Source organism: Chlamydotis macqueenii, chromosome 6 (genome assembly GCF_036417535.1).
Source record: "Chlamydotis macqueenii isolate bChlMac1 chromosome 6, bChlMac1.mat, whole genome shotgun sequence".
NCBI classification, from domain to species: domain Eukaryota; kingdom Metazoa; phylum Chordata; class Aves; order Otidiformes; family Otididae; genus Chlamydotis; species Chlamydotis macqueenii.
In genome coordinates, this window is record NC_141561.1 from 6,007,236 (window position 1) to 6,030,317 (window position 23,082).

Below are 23,082 nucleotides of genomic sequence, written 5' to 3' on the forward strand. Positions count from 1 at the left end.
ACCGTTGAGAGGTTGTGAGAGTAAGAGATGCAGAAACTGCCAAGTAACTCCAGTGAGCTGCCAGCTTCAGCGTGCTGGAACCAGCAACACAGAGAGCCTCTTGCATCGCCAGAGGTGCTGGAGCACTGAGCGTTCTAAACCCGTGAAAAAAGAGAAATACAAATAAAGGAGAGAAATTAGTAGTGCACTGTTTAAAAAGTTTGATTTTTTTTTTCCTTTTATGCTCTTTCATTTCTTTCTTCCTGTTGAAGAGGTGTTCACCATTTCATCCTGCCCTAACAGGCCAGCCAAACCCCACCTGAACACAAGTAATGATAATTTCAGAAGTGGATGAGTTTTCTGGCTTTCTGGGATGAACCAGCAATGACAGGATGACAAAAAAAAAAGTCTGAATAACATGAAATAGTCACAAAATGGAAATACAACGTAATCTGGACAATCAAGAGTGTTTAATTCAACTTAATGTGGTAAGTCTTGTAGCATTTTCAACTTACGATTTTTTTTGCCCTTTAGTAGTTTTTTTTTTGATTGGAAAGAAATATGGGGTCTTGTCCAAAACAAAACTTTTCTTTCTAAAATGTTGAAATAAAATGTTTTCAAAGTAGTCCACTAGATTAAAAAAAAACAAAACAAAAAACCACAAACACCATGAAGAACCCAGCTAATTAAATTTGAGTAAAAATTAGAGGACTTTTCTCCCCTAACCTCTGTGACTTTGTGCTCGAAGATCTTCCAAACCACCATCTCCCTTTCTTTTTTTCACACACGTATTTTCTTTAGAGACATCTCATGTTCGTAATTGTGAGGTCATTTCATAACACTGGTGCTTATCCTACAGCATTTGATTTTTATTGCTTAAAAGCAAAACAAAAGGTGTAGAAAATTCAGGTAGCTCTTCTAGGTTTTGGGTTTTTTTGCCAGACAAAGGCAGAAGGTGACACAAAAATATTTGTAAGTCATAGTAGTTGCAGGCGCTACTCAGTAGCAACATTTTTTGGGTATGCAAGTCAACACCCTCATGTGTGATCTGCAGAAACGCCGAGCACTTGCAGATGTAGCTGATGACAATAGGAAGGTGCATTGCACGTACCCAATGTCACATAATGCTGAGCACTCCAAAAAATTTAGATCCCAGAGGTCCCAGTCTGGACATCCAAAATTAGCAAACTGCTTTGACCTAAAGTCGGTACTTTAGCTTCCTACAATAAAATTAGTAGGTTACCATCCTGTCACTGTGGTGTTGATGTGAAGATCAAATGGTCGCTCCACACCAAACTGAGGAAATAATGAATGGGATTTGAAAGTCAGCAAGGAGGTTAGCAGGACTGTCCTCAGCATGATGTTTAAACAGTGCTGGTAAATACAATACAACTGCAGAATTAACAGTGGGGCTGAAAGAAAATATTGACTAGCTGCACTCATTAAAGGAGCCATGGCTGATCCATGCACCAAAGGAGTCAAAGGTCCTACAGAAATAATAGCATGTCGCGCTGTGATTACAGATCACATCAATATAATGCATGAGAGAGCAAAAAAAAAAAAAAGAAGGTTGTCCAGACAACCTGGTTTATGAATGCTTGACTTTGCAATATTAATGACAAATGTTAATAAATTATTAACATTTATATTTTGTGAGTGGTGGGTATGAAATGTAACAGGAAGCTTATATAACCTTTCTGTCAGGTGTGGTTTGGCAAGACACAGACCTGGTTCAATAGCTAAAACAGATGCAAGTAGCTTTACCCAGGCTTTCCTGGGACCCTAAACTACCTCACCTGAGCTCCTACTCCGAACAGTTTTCCTCCAACTGCGGAAAACAAGGTGAGAGGTTTAAACCAAAGGAAACTTTGCTAGCAGGGGAAGGAAATCCAGAGAAATTGTGAGTTTGGAAAAAAACATGTATAAGAAGTTGATAGCAGATAAATCTACTCTGCCGTCAGGGGCTCGGGTACCAATGCTGCGTTCCTCCTCATGAGGGGCTGTGAAAGTTTCTAAGTTACTACCCCTGGTTCCTTTGGTCTTGCAGTTAATAAAGTTGCCGGTAATGGCATATAGAGTGTCAAGAAATTGAAATGCTCACATCATTAAAAAATAGAAGATAATTTTAGGGTATTGAAGCACAATAAGATACACGTCTTCATCTCATGAAAGTGTGCTACCACTCTGCAGGTTGTTGTCCAGAAATGCATTTTGCAGGGCTAGACCTTTTCCTCAGCCTGAAAACTAAGCACAGAAGTTTTCCTAAAATTCCCCATAAATGAAAGTGCAATGGACAATCGTGAGTTTTGTAGTGATGCAGATCTCACGATTTGGAGGCCAGATAACTGCACTGCTTGCAAAGCTCCGTGCACTGTCAGAGAGGCATCGTGACAGCAATAGGCCACACCAACGATTTGGACAATCCCCTGTGTAGCAAACTACTGTGCTCCAAGAGGTAGGAAGCTGCTCATCCAGCTGGTGAGCATGAAATTAAAAGGACCTAAGATGAATTTTCATACTGAAAACTGTATTTTCCCATGAGCAGTAAGTAAATGAAGTTAAACATATTCCATTACTCTACTGGCAGCGGATAAAAGTTTGCTGAGCTTTCTCAATGGAAAAAAAGCTTCAAAGCTGAGAAAAAAAAAACTTCTTCAAAAGCTGAGAAAAAAAGCATAGGCTAATTTCTCTCTTAGTTTTCAGACAAAATTCTGAAATTTTAGTGCTGTTTGCTTAAGCAACCTTTGACTGCTGGTACAATATCCATAGGTTTTTTTTCTGGATTTAATTTATTTCACTTATTTAGGCATAAACCATGGCAGTTAGCTCTCGTGTATACCTGCCAGCTTCAGTTCCCTTCCTCTGAGCCGTATGCAGCCTATTCTGCCCGCCAGAGCCAGTGGTGGGTACCATCTGGGTGAACAAAAGTTGGATCTGATTTGGAGCTATGCCTTTGTATCTTCTGGCTTTTAATAGCAAAACAAAGTTATGACTTTTTATTTTCTTTTTCCTTTCTACTTTTGATTGATCTTAACTGACCCACAGCATTTCATATGAAATGCAAGCTTTTTCCTAAAGCTCTTCTGAGCATATGTCGTGTTGTTTCCTAAACTCGTTAAGAGCTCCATCTGTTTCGCAATCTTCATTTTCAAACATCATAAGATATTCAGGAATAGTAAAAGGTCATTTAGGCCTTGCAGCTTTGTTCTCTCTATCTCTGAGAGTTTTGTACCCAGCCATTTTACATTCTGTCTGGTCTCTCGGGCAACATATTTTAATAAGCCTCTAATGCAGAACTTAATTATCTGAATCTGAAAATACAAGCTCCTAAGCATCCTTTTCCTCCTCTTTTTCAGACAGCCTCAAACATACAGAGAAGTACATAATTTTCTTAATTACAGTTTGTTTTCTTTTGACCATTAGCCGAACTTTAGTAATGTGTTTAGAAGCAAGTAATTTCATAGTTTACGTGACCAGTATTAATTATTGCTGGGTAGTTGCTGCCCGCTCAGCGCGGCACCTTGGGGTTTTCGCTGACGGGATGTGACTGCCCTCTCCTGCCAGGGCCTCTGGAGCGGCTGGGGTTGGAGCTACCTGCTGAGAGACCTCTCTGTACAGGGAAATCTCAGCATATAAAACATAAACCTGGCTATGCTGGACTAGGCTAAAAAGCCATCCAGTTCAGTATTTCATCTCTGGCAGTGGCTATTAACAAATGCCGAAGGAATAAGAGTACACCTGCAGTCTGGCACTTCTGCTCCCACCTTAGCGGGGTCTGAACTGAAGGCTGTATCCGTGTCTTATGTAGATTAGCCCCAGGAGTGCATTTCTTCCCTGTATTAGTTTAATTGCTTTTGAACCTTTTTATGATTTTAACATCTGTAACACCCTATAATAATCAGTTCCACAGTTTAATTGTGAATCTGTGAAAAACAACGCTGCCCTTTGTCTGTTCTTAAATTACATAAATTAATTTAGTGCACCCTCCCAAACTCTTCTGTGGTAAGAAATAGCAAATATTTGCTCCCTATTAACTTCTTCTGCATTGTTAATAACTTTCTCTGTCACATCTTGCCTCAGCCACCTCTTTCCCAGATTACATACCAAACTATTTAATCTCTCCCCACATGGAGGCTGCTCCCTATGTGTAATAATCTTTATCTTTCTTCTGTTCGCCTTTCCTAGCACTACGATGTGTCTCACATTAAATAACTATCTACTTGGTTTCTAGTCTGAGTCGTATCGGTTGAATTGTATAAAGTCAACTCTATGTAACACATGTAAGAAAAGCTGTTCTAAAATCATGCTTTGATGTTACTTCAGATACAACTTTAGACTAGAGATCAAACTAAAACACTAAATAGGGTCCCAGTGTGAATACATACATTTCCGTGGAGCAGTACTTAGGTTTCTTTTACAGAAGACAGTTCCACAATTCCTGTTTCAAATAAATCTGAGACATGCAAGGTGTGAGTGAAACGAGAGCAGGACACTTGAATTCTGTATTTGTTCCCTTTATTTGAGAAAATACAGTCCTTTCCCTCCTTCGCTGCTCGTTATTATGGCTTGCAAGAGCAGGAAACCCCGGATCTGCTTAACCTGGACCAAGTTACTGGATTGCCCATGGAGCCGAAAGGGCTGTAAATTGCTGTTAACAGAAAATAATTTCTGAGGAAGGCTTCTAAGGCTTTGTACTAATTATATTTGAAACATTTACTTATGCTTAAAGATAGTTCAGAATTTGATCTTATAAAGCAATCATCCCTTGGCACCAAGATTTTAATTAAAAGTGGGTTATGCCTCTTGGGCAGCCCACTAAGAAGATGTCTCAGGCTGTTCCTCTGGTACGTTTGCAGCTGGTGGAGCAACACCTGGAGGAATGCTGCTCACAGGCACGAGTGGTGTGCTTGCAGACCTAACTTAGAAAATCGGTGGGTTTTGTGGGGATGTGTGGTTAAAGGCTCAGCCTCAGACACACTTGAAGAAGTCCAGGGCACAATGGTGCAAAACATATCATGGGATGATAGGGATGGAGTCAAAGGTGGGGAAAGTCATAAGTCAAGGCTGACTCTGGAGATGATCTGGTCTGTGGGATGGCTGCTGAAGGGACAGGGGTCCACACTGGCTGCAGGGAAGGTCATAAGATCTAAATGTTGTCTGGAATACCTGCTCATATGTGTGTCTGTGTGTGAGGCAGCATGAGATAGGAGCATCCAGGGCTAGCTACTGGGCAGGCGAGGTGTCTTAGTCCAACTGGTGGAGGCTTCTACACAGCGTATATGTTTGTACTTCTCACGGATGGATCTCCATCCAGATCAGCCAGAGAGGGAGGCAGGGTGAGGCCATTGGTAGTGTCTTTGTTAATATGAGTTTTGCTGTCTCTGTTGACTTGTGTATGCCTGTTTGTGGTGTGTCTGTTGCTCAACCTCACTACTGGTTGGGTCTCAGGACATGGAGCTGCAGCAGCCTCATCTCCACTGGGCTACTGGATTAGGAAACTCATAAGATTTTTAAAGATGAATTAGGAAAAACAGCTTGTAAACAGAAAATTTGCTAATTAATCCAATAAGTGTTCCTTTCTTCTGTGTGTGTATTCTGCTTTTAGCTGTTGGAATTTGTCTGGTTAAATCAAAGCATCTACCTAACGCAGGTTCTTCAAGAGAGTCCTGATGGCTCAGGCTTCAGATTTCTGGTACATTTATTCAAGATTAAAGAAAATTCAGTAATTTACTGAAGATGCATTAGAAGTTAGGTCAGATCTACTGAGCTCATACAGCTTGGATGGAATTGTCTATGACGTATCAGTTGGCCCAAATACCAAAAATATTTTTTAAATGCAAGCACAGTGTTTTTCTTTGTCTTTATTTCTTATAGTCTGCAGCTGTGCATTTTATGTAGAAACTAATATCTCCCCTAACCTCTCTCTGCATGTTCCCAGCTAACCTGCTTTAGAAGAATGATCAGGCTTGTTGTGATTATGTCAGAGACATGATAAGTAAATTACAGGCTGCACATTATCTTTTATTTTTACCAAAGAAGAAACCTATAACCATGTGGTAATTACCACATTGACTAGCTCTACATTTTCACTGCCTTAAGGGTGGTTAAATAGTGTTTTGTATTTTCTGGTGAAGAATAATAACGTACTGTACAATATTGGTCCATCCTTCATCTTAAGATCCGTCTCATGGGAACCACTAGCCAAAGTAACATTTTGTGGTGAAGGTCTCGCTAGGTAGGACATCAGCCACCAGTGCTAACAATTCTCCACTGAGAAAAATAGTCTACAAATTTAAATGTGAAAGAAGATGCATTTCAGATAATCTTAGAAAATGGAGGAACAAACAAGCCAGCTGGGACTCAGTGGTATTTTCTGATTTGTGTAGGTCCTGTTCCCTCTTGTTACCAGCATGTGTGCAAACAGTGGCCATGCATTTTGCACTGATTAGCCTGACGGTTTGAAAGATTAGCTTGGTTTGACGTGTAACAGTGAATGCAATTAGGAAAATAGGACCATATGTTATAAGGACCTTAGCTGGATAATGAGAATGGAGAGAGATGAAAAGTGTGTTCCAAAGTCTCAGTGAAGTGATACGTTTAGCAAACAGAGGCTGTCAAGTCTCGACTGACTAGACAGAAGGGCTGTTGCATGTAGCTATTACTGCAGAGGATTTAGAGAACATGATGAGTTAATGGCAGATAATTTCACAAAGCAAAGACAAATAAGTTAACAAAGACAAAGTCATCAAAAGTCTACTTGAACTGAGAACAACATTGTCACAGGCACTAATTCTCTTTAGCTGTAACATTTAAAGTTATAAATAACACATTTAGGGAGAGATCCAACCTGCATGTTGATGATAATTTATAAGTTGTTTTGAAAATGAGGATCAAGCCGATCTGAACTCTGCACAACAATTCTTCCATGATGGGTTAAGCTCTTCTTCTTCAGGATATGTGGTTCCTGCACCCCTAAGAAGGCATGCTTCATCATCCTGTATTTATGCAGCTAATAGTTCACATTTAAACTTGAAATTTGTTCCTATAGAATAGCACTTTTTTTTTTTCCTTTTTTTCCCCCAAGGTCGACTTCAAATTTCATCAAGACCATGCTTAATTTGGAGGTTTACTTTTATTGTCATGCTTCCTTTTGCTTCATGTTGGGTGTAAGTCTCTGCTCTGACCTTCACCGGTCACTGATGGAACATGGATTTGCATGAAGCTGAGGATGCTGCAGCCCTCTCAGGAGCTTTTTGCTAGATTCATCCTTTCTGACACTCAGTCCCCTCCTGCCTTCCTTCTCAACGTGGGGTTTCTGATAGTTCTTCACTATCCACCCCAGCAAATTCATCCAAGCCATAGCAGCGTAAGAAAATTTCATGAACGTAGCACAAGTGTCTTGCCTTGTGACAGAAGAAAATAGTTGACACAATTCTCGATGAAGACTCTTGTCACGGTAGTGTGCAATTCTTGATGAACTTGTGTTGGCTGTTACCCATTTCCCTACTATCTTCTGGTTGGTTTTTTTTTTATGCTTTAAAGATCGTTGACATTTTCCAGTCTTCCTTTTCTTCACCTGTTTTCGATGCATTCTGGTTGACAGACTTGAAGTCAGACAGAGCCACCCATCATAAAAGATTGCGCTGCAAAACATTTTCTAAAAGTGCACAATATATTTACAAATATTCCTCCGAATCTACATGCTTCGTTTTTCAAAATATCAACAAAAAACCCCGCTGGGAACAGAGAAACGCAAACACTGAGAGAATGGATGAAAGCCACAGAAAACACTGGCGTGTTGCAGTATTAACCTGGTGATCTTACTAAAGGTTATCGAGCATTTTAAAGAGGTCTTTTCCCTTCTCTGAGTGATTGCACTTTTTCTCCTGTGGTGCTCTCGTTCCTCTTACACACAGAGAAGAGAGGATTTTTTTTTTCTAATCTTTGCCTAATTAGAAACAACCAAGAAAAGATCTCTAATAAAATAATGACTACTACTTGGGGCCATCGGCTCTCCCAGCTAGTCATTAATCCCAAGGAAATGAGCCAGGCTTGATTGTTATTACTAAAATATATTGCTAATGTAATTTAGAGCTTCCTAGAAACAGATTTCTTGAATACATTCTAGTCCTTATAAGAAAGTGTGAGTGAATTTATCCATATACAAATTAAAATATGACTACAATAAAAAAATGTAGGCTGTTACTAGGAAAAGTAAGATAGTTAGAATTTTAAACAGCAAGGAAATTATAAATTTAATTTTAACATCTTTATATCAGGATTGTATGCCTTTCTGGGAGACATTTTTAGTACATGTTACAGAAGGTCATATACATTGATCCAGAGTCCCTCCTCATCTCAAAGAAAGAAAAAAAAAAAAGAAACAGTCGTTAGGGAGTAGTGGTCTGTGCAAGAAGAGGCTGCAACACAATCTGTGTAAAGGGTGAAATTATTTTGGCAACATTTGGAAGGAGAAGAAGGAAACCAGAGAAAATAAGTGTGAGGTGATTTAGAGACGACTAAGAGATGACTAACATGGAAATATTATCCCAGGGATTGAAAAGGCACCTTTTTATAAACGCCTGTATGTGCAAGGCATTTTGCTTCATTTTGGGGGACAAACTGGGCAATCAGACGTGATCTGAGTGTTATCTCTTGCTATGATGAGCATGTGTTGGGGCTACACGATGTCCTGCACCAGCACGGCGCTTAGACCTCCCCACAAATGCCAGCAGAGATGCTGCTTGTCCCTGCTCAGTTGGCCTCACAGGTTGGTCTGCACTGTTGGTTTTGCTCGAGGGGCAGTCAGGGCCATAACAAAGGTGTCTTCCAACCACAATAGATCTCCAGAAGAGGGGGAATAAGTCATACTTGACACGTGACAACACCACGCTGAAGCCTTCTGTCTGTGCTACCCCCAGCTTCCAGCTGTGTTTTCTTTATGTGTCTGAAAGTTTGTGAGCAGTTTATCTTTTTTTAATCTTTTTTTTTTCCAAACATGGTTCTTAATTGCTAAATCTCATTAACGTGGATCGCTAAAAAGATCTAGTTAAATAATGATATTGAGGATAGCTAATTACATAATTAATTTGAACCATTTATCCATTATTACGAAAAGATGCAGAAAAGTCCATCACTATCAATGAGACTTCTTGTATGTGAATGGCTATTGAACTTGAAGAGTTTAGTCTAAGATGAAATAAGAAATAATTTTTAAAATTTCATATATGCCAATAAATTTGCTCAGAAATAACTGCATTTGTCAAAGCTTTAGAGGTAGTGCAGGCTTCTAAATATTTCATCATTTGCAAAGGACAATACTAATAATCTTCTGGAAAGTCAAGAACACCAAAACTGCCTCTTTGTAATCATTTTAACACAGATGAAAAATTGAAGTATGTGAGACCTGATAAGTTATTTAGTTTGAAACTGTAAAGAAAACTAAAAACTGAACTCTGAGTGATTAGAAGATGCCTCACTCTTCTTAGAGCTTTATTTTGTCAAGCTGGAAACAGGTCTAAAGAGATCAGGATTTAACAGATAGGTTGCGAAATTGATAATGTATGTACTGTACCTCTGGTGGACTCTGATGCCCTTTCTTTCATGATTGTCACCTCCTAAATACATGTGACAGCAGCAACTCTGAATTTGGCTTGTGTTTTGCAGCTGGAAATGCTGTGTTAAGAACAAGCTTCACAGCTTGGTGGAAACCTTGACCTCACTGTCATCCATGGTTATGTGCTCAGTGACTTCTCCAGCTCTCACTCGTAGACAGATTTAAAAAAAAAAAAAAAAAAAAAAAGCAAATTAATGAAAACCAAAACCCTCAAAACTCTTTTTGGTCTCTGGACAGTAATTTCCAGCACATGGTATATGTGCAGAAGATACAGATCTAGTGCTCCGGTGTCCTTCTTGTATTGGCACCCGGTACCCGCCTCAGCCCCAGCCCCCCAGGTATGATGCTGCGGTTTTAGCGGGACCCACAGGTGTCTGCCTTGGGCCAGCAACACGGCACAACCGTCCTGCAGGGCTCCCCAGACCCCTATGCTCTCCAGAATAACCAGTCTAAAGGTATGTCCTCCGTCTGGTTAGCTTCTGAAGTTGCACTTTTATATCAGCAATCTGTTTATACCGGCATAATTGCCTCCATAAACAACAGTGCTGTGTCGACAAGGTCCAAGGATTCCTGCAGAAATTGGTTTTGTTCTATCCTTGATGCATTTAATACGCTGTAGTTCTTTTATGATTTTTCCTCCCTCCAAAATGATAGCTTTCAGGTTGTTATGATACATATTTGATGATGCTGGCTGATTAGCTTGAACTTCTGTCGCTGATGTTCCCATGGATGTGCGACGAAGCTGATACCTCCCCTGTGCTCTCCCTGCGGCAAAAAGCAAGGATATTTGACTGCCAGGTCGCCAAATGAAGAATGTAAAGTGTCAGCTGGGAAAAGCTAAGTAGTACAACAGGAAGACCGTGAATGTAAGATCTCATCACAGTTACCTTAGGTGGAATGGAACAGACTGACTGGTGATTAGCAATTGGGAAATAAGGAAAATACCTGTTTCTGTGCTAAAACACAACTGCCTCTGAGTTGTCATCTATGAGCAATGCACAAATTATCCTTGCTATGCTGTCTTAAATAAGTATTTCTTCAATATTTTACAGAAGTAACTTTAAAAAGTGTTGCTGTAGCTGTGTTGTCAATGCGGACGTGCATGCGGAGGAAGGCAGCTGGCAGGGTGGAGGGCAAGGGAGGCAACCATTCTCCCGTGGCATGAACCCCCCTGCAGCAGGATTCCCACTTCACTGCTGGTTTTCGTAAGCCACACTGAAAACTTCTGACCCAAAACATACTGAGGTTAATGGAAATTCTTCTATGGGCTTCACTTACCTTTATCCCAACAGAAAAACATAAAAGTTTGCCATTGAGAAGGGATGCAGTTTAGTTGATGCATTAAAGCACGCTACATTACATTTGGTTTATTTATTTTGTTGCTTTGAAGAAAGAAAATGGCAAGTCCCATCATCTGCAGGACCTCAATGGAAAGAAAACACCTTAAAGAAATTTTGATTCGATGGACAGAGTAATTGCTGGATGCTTCAGGCTGCTGATGTACCCAGCACCCAGATCGTATGTGAGACGGGGATCGTTACACAGCACAGTCCCACATTTAATTAATTAGTGACAGGGTATCGTTTTCTGCCTTTCTGGTACGTACAAAGTGATTTCTGCCTCGTTGATGACTGTAAACATTGCTCTAAGTGCTACTTTACGATCCCTGTAGGAATAACAATGTAAACAGCGTAATTATGTTCACCTTTGAGGCATATCTAGAAACTTTGTTCTTCCAGAAGAGTGATAACAGAAATGAATACTGCTGACAAGGTAAACAGAGAGACACCACAACCTGCTCGTTAGCAACAGCTAAAGCTTGAGGGAACTACGCATCCAATGCTACAGAAAATGGTGTTATGTATTTATCCTGTGCAAATGTTGAGATTTAGCCATAAATGTGTTACTACATGGGGAAAAATATTAAAAGCAATACATTTTAAGACCTTTCTTCTGAAGAAGAAAGCATGAGGGCTTACTCTTAGTAAACCCTGTTTCTACATGTAGTTACTGTGGGTACCATAGATCACGTGCGTATCGGTGTCTATTTTTACCCACTCTTTTTACCCACTGGCAGGGTTCCTCTGGGGTAGATTTGTGTTTGAAAAACACACACTAGCTTCAAACTTCAGCTTTTTGTTGCCTAAAGAGAATATAGCAAAGCTTCCTGCTGTGAGCTCTGCACAGCAAGGAAACCTCAGGAATATTTCCTGTCCCTTGGACTCCTTGGTGTGACACAAATAGATCCTTTTTCACAAGCGTGGGTATTTTCAAGGGGTTTTGATACTTAGGATAAATACATAGATATGGATAGGGGTTACAGAGCGTAATTTAACAAATTGCTTTAGATTTAGATAAAAAGTAAGATTGGGGCTCAGGGGAAGAAAAATATCTATATACAAATCAGAGAAAATTCTCTACAGCTTTCTCTGTCTCTGTACCAAGATCGAACATTTTCTGAGTTCTGGCTGGAGACACCGACAGGCTCTTGGGTCCTTGCACACAGGTTTTATTCCTGTTTCACAGGAAACTGTATTCACAGTTTCCCTCCTCCGCAGCTCAGTGATCAGCTGAACAGCAGAGACTGTACTGTGAAAGCAAGTTCCTTCCTCCAGCTCAAGCCTCCTGCAAGGTTGGTGGGTTTTTCTTTTTTTGGGGTTTTTTTTTTAAGCTGTCCTTTTCTTCTCTGGCTTTTCGAAAAAGGACTAATATGTCTTCTTTTTTGCATGTGAGTCTATTCCACTCTGCAAACTTTAAGTACTTTGAAAAACAAATTGGGATGAATTGATCCTGATTTGAATAGGAATCCTAATATCTTCATGACCTTCCATTATTATATTTATTATTATATTAATTTGGGTTACACGTTTCTGTTGACAGACTTGAGAACAAATGCTGAATGCTAAACACGTGGAGGCATTCACGATACAGTAGTTTTGCAGCACTGACGACAGTTTCATAATATAAGACAAATTCCACATATAGATGTACCTGCTTATCCACAGATGGAGAATATAAAGTGTGTTATTACTGTGGAACAATTTCATGCAATTTGTGTATTTGTCTTATTCATAAATTATATTCAGAGTTTTAGAATAAACATCTCCAACTTCTCACTGCAGAGAGAATTATTCTCCGCTTTTAAATACTGCTTTTCAGCAGATTAGTCCTGGTTGTAAGATATCACAAGGTAATAAAGGTACATTTTCCACCTAACTGCATTCGGGGATGGAAAACACCTAACGATAACAATAACAACAATTCTTGGCATTACTATAGCAACTTTCATCCAAAGATCTTCAAATGCTTTCCAATAGGTAATTAATTAGGCCTCAGAGCACCCTGGAGAGTTAATTACAAATTATCAAGCATAATCTCAAACTGTTTCAATTGAAACTATTCTTGTACTCTTTCCAGAGGAAAGCAAAATACGCTGGCTATAATACAATGACCTTTCTCTCCTCTGCTTTGTTTGGAAAATGTAATTAGATAAGAATTTGAACATATCCAGTTTTAGGGAAAGCTAATATAATTACTGCCTGACCACCAAACTCATTACAATTTTCAGTTTCTTCTGTGAGGTGACACTTTTAAACCTAGCTCCATTTAATAAAACAACAACAACCACCCAAGAAAAACTGCTAAGTATTCCAAGGGAATTCCAGAGAGGTTTTAAATTGTGGATGTCCATCTGTTCTTCTGTCACAGGGGTGTTTGGTTTTGAGGATCTTTGATCCAGGCTTTAGTTCTGACACAGCAAGGAGAGGAGGACAGCCCTGTGCTGCTGCCAGACTGAGCGTTCCTCCCGGGATGCAGCAAGCTCTGCGGAGCCAAATAGCGGAGCTTGGACTTGAGAAGGTATTTGTCAGCGTGCGTTGTGTTCAAGGGAATATCAGAAGAGAACAATAATATTTCATCTCGCGTTTCTAAAGTGGCCCAGACTATATTAACTCACACACGTCTATAGAGTGAGATGCTCTAAGCTGGATTTCTAAAGAAATTAAATTCTAGCTCTTAGGAAAAGAGAAATAAAAAATGAGAGGAGGCAGAGAAAATGAAGGAAAGATTAAAATCTAAAAGAATACCCCTGAATAGCATAATTGGAAACATCCTGGATTTCCAGAAACAAGAAGTAGAAGGCAAGATATAACCTTGCCCATCAGAGACCTGAAGCTGTAATTTTACCTTCATCTCATATAATCATAGGAGTAATTAAAATCCCTTTTATTTATGCTAGTTTGTATCTTTTGTCCCAATGTATTATTGGCTTACTTTTGATATAAGGCAAAACTAGTTTACTTTGGTAATTATCTGAGGGCAGAGATTTTGCTCTTTTCATACACTAACTTTTTAAAAGAAAAAAAAAAATTTGATCCTCTTATTTTCAAGGATAAAGCTTGTGGACAATTTGCTATTCCAAAAAGTTCCAACATTTTAGCAGTGAAAATACGGTACACATATTCACAGCAAATATGTACAAAAATCATGCAGGCATTTCAAAGGTTATTCTGTTTAATACGTGAAATTGTTTTTCCTCTAGCACAGGAGCCTAAAACCAGTGACGAGAGAAAATCTGGTAGGGTGGAACATAATCGAAAAGTTTGCTTCCCTATCAGCTGTAAGTGGTGAGGTACATGTGTAAGCAGTAAATATTTGAACATGCATCTGACATATCATAGTAGTACAAAGCTCATGAGGTACCTTCCCTTTCTTCAAAATTTTAGAGGGAAGTAATTAATAAAAAAAAAAAAAAGTGTTTATGAAATTTCATAAGAGTTACCAGAGGGATTCACCTTCCTAATAAATTTATAGACAGAAAAAGATAACCTTTCGGAAAATAATTGAGGGTTCTGAATTGTAAGTATGTATTTACAGTTGATGTTGTGTCAGTGCTTTATCCCAGCAGAAAGGAGAGCTAATTTTCTGAAAGCGTTTTTTTATTACGCATCCAATGATCTCGTCGTATTCTGTTTTCATATCTGCACATGCAATCCCAGCGAAGTCAACGGCTTCATCCAAGTGTGAAAGAAAATTTGATCCCAGAAGTGATTCCAAAGTATAACAGAAATGAACGTTATTTATCTCTACAGTTTTTTAAGTGTAACCAAAGTAATGAGAAAGGATGCGGAGTTTGAATTCAGTTTGATTAAAGCTAAGGGCTAAGATGATAATTTAGAGGCAAACACAGAGAAGTTGTTTAGTGCTGGTGAAGGCATAATGAGAAGGAGAAGAAAGCCCTAGAAAAAAACTGAACTTAAATAATTACATAAGGGAATAGGGTTGTTGGTGTGTGCTGTAAAATGCCCATATGCAGAAAAGCGTATTAACTGCTCAGGCATTCTGTTTTCCAAACAAAAGAAGATGTATGGTAAGAAACAAGAATTTTTAATTGCACTGTGGGACAGAACGGAACTGAAGAATCCTCTTATAAACTCTTACAAAAAAAAAACCATGTATCTTAAGCAACTCTTACTAGCACAGATCCATCCATCCCTTGGAAATGAATGCTTGACTGGCAGTCCTGCCTATCGAAATATTGAGCGAATAAAATCTATCTGTTCAGCTGTATGTACAAGTCAGCAAAAGCTGCAGAGGGAAAAACGAGTGATTTTTATCTGCTGTTCTGGGAGGTAGCAGTTTTATGTTTATTTTCAATGGATCAAGCCAATTAGAGCATCTTGAGCAAAGTTTTCTCTGGTTTATGTTTACCATTACTTCTAATAAGAGCAGAAATATTTTCCTGTATCAGAGACAGGCTAATGCTCGATATTTAGGGGAAGCTTAGATGATGAATTCTCCTTTAATGTTAGTCTTGAAAAGAGCGGTAAAGTGGGTCAATACCATGTTAATCTTTTGCCAGCAAAGCTCTTAATTTCTTTATAGAATTTAGGCCACTCTTCTTCCTTTTCCTGGAAGTTATCGGATAAAAAGGGGCAATTATTAATAATACCATGCAGATCCAATACAAAGCTAAATATCTACTATGAGAGCTCAAAAAAAGTATCTAAAATCTTATGTGTGCACTTTCGTGAAATCTAATAAAACTAAAAAATTACACATCCTTTCAATATGAAATTAAAATAATAGCCACCAAGTAATACTTTCGTTTATTGTAAATATATGCATCAGCAGCATAAATTTATGTGAAGGTATTTAGGCTCTATCCATCGTTAAAATGCTGAACTTTGGCTGTATCTCAAGTCCAAATGGGTCCCACCTTTCTTTTAGGTGCTCCAGAAACAAATGTCCACATCTTATTCAGAGCACACAGCTGACTGGCCAAGCAGCTGGAAGGCAGAGGGCTCTGGGCAGGTCCTCACACCAGAAGGATGGAGGAAACCATGGGCTAGCTGGAAGAAGAGCACCCATTTTCAAAGGAGGATCCCAAAACATCTTTCTTGGGACTACGGGCACAGAGCGAAGCAATATCTGGGCAAGGTAAAAAAATCTGAGCCCCACTGAGGCAGAGTGATAAGGAATAAAAGTCAGTGACGTGTTGCAACTTGGGTCATGGTAATTTTAGATGTTTTAGTAACTAATAATGAAAATAAATGTCCACAGAAAATATGTTTCTGCAGCCAAATCAATCTAGGTTTCTTCTGCACTCTTTTTTTTTTTCCCTTCCTTTTTTTTTGAATGTAAGGAATTGAAGGGGGGCCAAGGAAGCTTTTGCAGGTCTGCTGTGAATATTAGGGTGTTCAAGTAACCTCTGAATGTTGAGCCTTTATTTGCTTCAGGAGTGATGCTGTCAAGGAAGTAGATTGGAGTAGCAACATTTTCCTGAATGTGACTCTTCTTGGGGAAGATGGTGGTGACATCCAGCCAAGTTTTACTCTGCATAAACCCCTTGATGTCAGTGAAAAGGCTAAATAGGTCAGTCTAAGTGTGTTTCTGGGTTTATGTCAGTACTTTATTTTCTCCCTGGGTTCTCATGTGAACCCCAAACCACATTAAGCTAGCTTTCAGCACAGTTCTGTTTAAAAATAATGGAATGAACTTATTAAGACATTAACCCAGAGGACATACACTATGAATTAAGTGCAGAAAAGTTGAATGATAGTAGCTATAACAGAAAAAGATGCTTCATGTATGTAACAGCCATGACGAGTCTTTCCATGAGTATTGCCGTGACCAGATAGAGGCAGAAATGTGGACCTAAGAGCAGAATTTATCTCCACTGAACCTGAGGGACAGCAGAAGGGATTTCTTTCTTTCATGTCTGCTTTCTGTGGGGATGGGAATACTGTGTATTTAGAACTTAGTGTTTGACAGCAGTAACTGAAACTGGGATAATGTGAAATACTGCTCTCTTTTTTCCTGATAAGTCTTTCCTGAAATATTTCACATGGTCAAAGATAAACGGAGAAAGGAAGTTGGCTTTGCTGTTAATGTAATTATATGAGAAGAAAGGTAATCAGCTGTTTCCATGCAGGCTGATAACAAACTACAAGCTGTGCGAAATCTGCTCGCATAGCAATAAGAAAGATGCACAATAAGCACTGAGTGTGATTAATTATGTGAGTACATTTGTATCCAATTTAGCATCAAAGAGTGACACGATCAGAATATTTGGTCTGTCTGAAGACCAAAACAGAAGTATGACTGAAAGAAACTCAAGTGCATTCTGGAAAATGCTGCATTTAACATATTTGGTTTAGAATAAAAAGCTTTGGAGGTAATTAATAAATGTAGTCGTGATAGCAGTATGTGCATGACTCCCATTATTGTTAACGGTGAACATGTGCTTAACACCCTGAGCTCTCCACCAAAACTTTATTGAAAGTGTTTCAAAAGATGTCCAAAATGCTGCAGAGCCTGAAGTAAAACGGACTGCTAATGCCAACTAACGTGTGCAATAAAATCCATGGCAAGAGAGCACACTGATTAGGTGATGTTTTTCAGAATTTTATCTTGGGAGCATACTTACTGATCTTGAAAACCCAGTCAGCAGACACTACACTATACTGAGCACATCTTGCTCTATAATATAAATAAATAAATCTAAAGTACCTTCATATAAGTCAGACTTCTACAACTATGAAAGAATAGACTTCAGTCGTTTCTCAGAACAGTAACATATTGATGCATTCTTGTCTCTAATTTGCATGCAATCAAAGTTCAAAATTCATCATCCTGTGATTTCTGCTTAGTGCTATGGACAGATATTTTTAAAATCTAATGCATGCTGTTGAAGAAGGGTAAAATTAAGAAATAGCAGAGCTCAGAGTGAAAATTTTGAAATTTGAGGGGAATAAGATCAAAGGTTTTGCAATAATAACTACCAACAACTGTAAGGTGAGAAATGTTACCTACCTACCTTGTGTTCATTTGCCTGGCTTTCCAAAGGTGGGGTTTTTTAAGCTTATGATGTCACATCTTTTTGCAACACAAATTATGCCACTGCTTAAACCCTCTAATTTATTCTGCTACCTTAGGAGACCCCAAGCTGCTCTCCTCTCCTGGCAGGGGCTCGCTCCTTCAGCCCATGTCTTTGCAGTCCAAAGCTCAGTCAATGAGCAGCTCTCAGAAACGTGCCTTCGTAACCATGGTGAGCAGGTACCCAAGGGAAGTTACAACCATTATTCTGTACCTTTGAAAGCAAAGCCCAATAGAAACTATTTATTAGGTTTTACTGAAAATAACAAGCAGCAGAAAGAAGTTAGGATAAGAGAGGAATTGTAAGCAGAGTGGCTTTCATAATGGAGCATTCAATATTTGGAAGCATGGGTGAAAAAACCTCTCTGCTGTTCCTATTTATTTGCCTAGAACCCTACTATTTCAGAGTTATTCCTTGTGATTGTTCTGGTTTTGTTAGTGAGGGGGGGCCTAAGGTGGTAGCTTCTGTAGGAAACTGCTAGAAGTCGCTCCCCTTTGTTCAGTGGACTCGGCCGGGCCTAGGGCGGACCCGCTGCTGGCCAAGGCCAAGCCAATTGGTAGCAGAATGTCCCGTGATAACGCCTCTGCAATAGCGTGTTTAAGTAGGGGAAAACAGGAAAAAAAGGAGGAGAAGATGTGAAGCAGCTGAGCGGGGGGCAGAGAGGGGGAGGCGCGAGCCTCATGGGCCTTGCAGGCCTCACCCTCTGGCCTCCCACCGGGCAGCCGACTGGGCCCAACTCGGCCCGGCCTGGCTGCAAGAAGTGGAGAGGAGATGAGAAGTGAATAAGATGTAAAAAGGATCCTGAGAGGCGTCTGCCAGCCTGTTGTGAGGAACGGCTGCAGACACCAAGGTCAGTGAAGAAGGAGGGGGAGGAGTAATACGGCTTCTGGCCAAGATTCCTCTGCAACTCGTGGTGAAGACCATGGTGGAGCAGGTTGTCGCCCTGCAGCCCATGGAGGTCCACGGAGGGGCAGAGATCCACCTGCAGCCCATGGAGGACCCCACGCCAGAGCAGGTGGAGGCCTGAAGGAGGCTGTGGCCCGTGGAGGGCCCGCTGGGACAGCTGTTCTAGAGGGACTGCACCCGTGGAAGAGATGACCCACGCCAGAGCAGTTTCACGAAGGACCGTGGCCCGTGGGAGGGACCCCACGCTGGAGCAGAGGAGGAATGTGAGGAGTTCTTCCCCTGACGATGATACAGCGGCATAAAACAACGCGTGATGAACTGACCGCGACCCCCATTCCCTTTTCCCCCCCCGTGCCGCTCGGGAGGGGAAGGTAGTAGAGATAATGTTAACCCCGGGAAGAGGGAGGGGTGGGGGAGGTTATCTTGTTCCCTGTCTCATTCTCCTGCTAATTTTAGAAATAAATGAATAGTTTTCCCCAAGTCGAGTCTGTTTTGCCCGTGACGGTAACTTTAAGGATTTCTCCCCGTCCTTATCTCAAACCTTGAGCCGTTTTTCTTATATCATCTCCCCCTATTCTCTCGGAGGGTGGGGGGAGCGAGAGAGAGACTGCGTAGTCTGGTCCTGATCGGGGCTGAACTACGACAGTACCAGCTTAAAGACCTGCAGCGTAAACCCAGACGACTGGTGCTCAAAGTCTTGTTAAATGGTTGGTAATTTTTTTTCCTGAAACTGGCTTTTCCTCAGCTTGCAAGCCAGGTTTTGCAGGAGCTGCGGTAGGAAGGGGAATGATGTATGCAGGGAATGACTGGGGCTCTGCACGCTATCGAACAGGAGAAGAACACGCAGAAAGCACAAAGGGAGGAAATTGGTTGTGCATGGGTGTAATGAATATGTGGCAGATACTGGAGTAAAATAACAAATACTGGAAGGGTGGTTTGTGACTGCCCTCAGCTGTGGCCTCTATGTTTTTGAAAATAGATACCGTCATGAAATAGCCTCCGTGTTCGCCTCACATGAGACTTCCTAAAAGCTGCCTAAAGTAGATAACATGACCAAATAAAAATATTTCCAGGTTTTAAAGCTGAAGTTTGTTCTAAGTGTTGAAACACAGTTAAGGAAACAGTCTCTTTGTGGGCAAGAGGAAAGAAATAGTTTGGAGCCAAGACAAAGCTCTGCAAGATGCACAACACTTGTACAATATCAGTACAGGTGACATGCATATAGAAATGTCAACACTGCCAGAAAACACTCATCTGAAGTATTCACACACACACAACACACACAGACTAGGCTCACAAAGCAAAATATTTACCAAAAGTGCAAAGAGGCTTTTATAACTCAGATGAGTTTCAGCACATTAACATTTAAAGAAAAGGTGTTTATTTTAGTTGGAGGGCTGAGTATTTTAATAATGATGATTTATCCAACACTTCTGCAACACTTCTGTGCATGTATCTTATTATGAATGGTTTATTAATCTGGTTAAAGTGGTCAACAGGCACTGCTAATGCGTTTACTTTAATGTTGCATGTGAACATTAGAAATGGCTGGATAAACACATTTAGCAGTGTGAAGTGCAACCCTAAAAATCAAGTAAATGTGTTTTTAATAGTGGTTGATGTGTTATGACTATGCTGTGCCATAAATGTTATGCATACTATTTTTGAAGTATTTACACATTGTTAGATTTCATTGATCATATTCCTGTGTTTATTTAATTACATAAAAAACATTCAGATAAGTATAATGTTCAAGTGTAAAGTTGCCTCAGATCTACACAGCAGATACCAGTTTGAATATTCCGGTGTTGTAAGTGTTCAGGACTCTCAATGAAAGCAGTAAGATCAAAACTACAGTTCAGACAAGCGGTTGGCATGTTTATCTGAGTTTTGTTGCTGTGGAAATCCAGATCTAGTGGATTTGCCTGTTTCAATGTATTTTCAGTGAAATCAGAGAAGACAGAACTTAATATGTTAAGGCCAGTTCATGAGGACTGCAAAGTAGCTTATGCAGGGGTATTTCATTAGATCTAGACTTATAAGCAGTGTGGGAACCATACCTACAGGGAGAAATATGATATATTTAAGTTAAGGTTGCCTAACAGTTCCCATAATCAACCTCGAATTTTCAGTTACTTACAATTTTCTCCACTGCTCTGCTTGCTTTTGGCTACATAATTCAAGCCACATTATTATGGACTTCATCCCCAGCTACAACTACAAGAACATGTTATTTGACAGCACAGTCCTCCTGTATCAAAGACGTACTTTTTGCTGACTTTGTAATAAAAAATTCCTCGAAGGGGAAATCGTTGCAAACCTTGGTCCCTCCCAGCTTGGCAGAGAGCTGCTGCAGAGCTTTGCATTCGTTGCACGTGGTCCCCGCTCCCACTGCTCCTACTGAGGCATGGCTCAGCCTGCTCATGTTGGGTCTCCAGCTGCTGGAGCAGTCATATCCTTTTACATTTTGGGGCTTCTATCACAACAAGGCTTAAAATGCCAACAAAAAGCCAGTCTTGCCTTTCCTTTTAGCCATTTTGGTGCCAAAGGCAAGTAGGGAAGAAAAAAAAACTTGTCTGACTCAGATGATGGAGGGTAAGGACTGAGATGAGTGAAAAGGAGGGAAAAGACAGAGGAGGACCAAATGAGGTAGTACTAAATGGATGGCATAGGAGGTGAAAGTAATAATAAGAAAGTAAGTTGATGAGAATATTAGGAGCCATAAAAAAGAAGGGACAGGACTGATGTCGATGGTAAAGGGGAGACCTGAATCAGTGCAAGGGCGCTAGTCAGAGCAGAGGTGGGGCAGGAGAGAGAAAAAATAGCAGCAAGCAGACAGAGCTAGGGGAAAGGGAATTGAAAATGTGAAACAAATTAGATCCACGTAAGAACATAAACCTGACCACTGATGCACCTGGCTTAGCCGTGCTTGTCGAATGGACCATTTACTACCTGGTGCACTGCTAGTAAGAGCCCTTCTGGTAAAATGTGGTCCTGTACCTATATATTGTGTACAGCTATGCAGTGTGCTGTGAAGCAAGTGCATGAAGATGACCGCAGTCCATAACTCCTTTAGTATCTGACATTCAATCTAAACATGCTTTTGAGACGCAGAAGCAAACACTCTTATGAAGAAGGTCGGTCACAAGATGTCCCTCTTAGATGTGTCCCAGTGGCTGTATGCCTACGCTTTTATGTGTCTGCGATGAAAAAGATGGATCTGGGTAATTCAGTTCTGGAATAGATAAGTGTCAGAAAAAAGGTCTGTCTGTGTGAGGCAGAGAAACCTGCAATGAGCCCTGAAAAAATGCCACTCACGGGAAAGCGGCTGTGATGAAGGAAAGGATGCACCAGGTATCACCTATGGGGCAACAAGACCTATTTCCCCTTCCATTTTTTTTGTACGTTTGGGATTTTTTGGTGGGGAGAGGGATGTTGGTCAAAGGTTAGAGTTTGGAAGCTCCCTGCTTTCTCATTCCCATCTTGGCAAAGGTTGGGAAATGCTGAAATCACCAGTTTAGCAAAGTAGTGTGTGGCACGTCAGATGGCTGAGATAGGGAGTTTTTATGCCTGTAATTGGGAGTGTCCACGATTCTCCATCGCATAAATGAGAAAACAGACCTTGTCTGGAGAAAGCATAATATTTTTCATGACTTTACACACTGCATTGCCTACAGTCTGTCTCTCCTTAAATGAAACTTTCATCTCAACACCTTGTATTATTTGCAGCTTGGGAGGAGACCCACTGAAAAATGAATATTAGAGCATTTCAACACTCTCCACAGTTCTGTTTAGCTCTAAATTATACAATTCTTGAATTAGCTACTGTCTGTTTTCAGTAGTTTTCCATTACAGGGGGTCAGGCACCAGAGGAAATAGTTTTCTAAATCAGAAAAGAATATTAAATGACACAGCTGATAAGTATGAACAGTGGTGCAGAAGATTTATTGAGGAATGTGTTAGGTTGATAAATGATAACATTTATTTGCAATTTGAAGATGTGACCCAAATGACACTCATTAGCTCAGCTTGTGTAGAACCGATTAGTTTTGTAAATTTATTATTTGTCTGGTGCTATTGGAAGAAGAGTCTGTTTTAATTGATTGGAAATCTGTTTTATTTCAGCAAATATTATGTATTCTGTTTTTAATTGTATTCTGTTGTTTCCTCCTGAATGTCAGGGATATTATAGTCTATTACTTGA

At 40.2% G+C, this 23,082-nt stretch overlaps 1 long non-coding RNA gene across 1 annotated transcript in view; it reads left to right on the forward strand.

Moving 5' to 3' along the window:
- The first annotated feature begins 12,136 nt into the window (after positions 1-12,136).
- Positions 12,137-23,082, forward strand: part of LOC147600167 (uncharacterized) — a 38,119-nt gene continuing 27,173 nt past the window's right edge. Inside the window, exons 1-3 of the long non-coding RNA XR_015258991.1 lie at positions 12,137-12,227; positions 13,304-13,453; positions 15,824-16,033. This is a non-coding gene — a long non-coding RNA (uncharacterized LOC147600167). The remainder of the gene's footprint in view (positions 12,228-13,303; positions 13,454-15,823; positions 16,034-23,082) is intronic.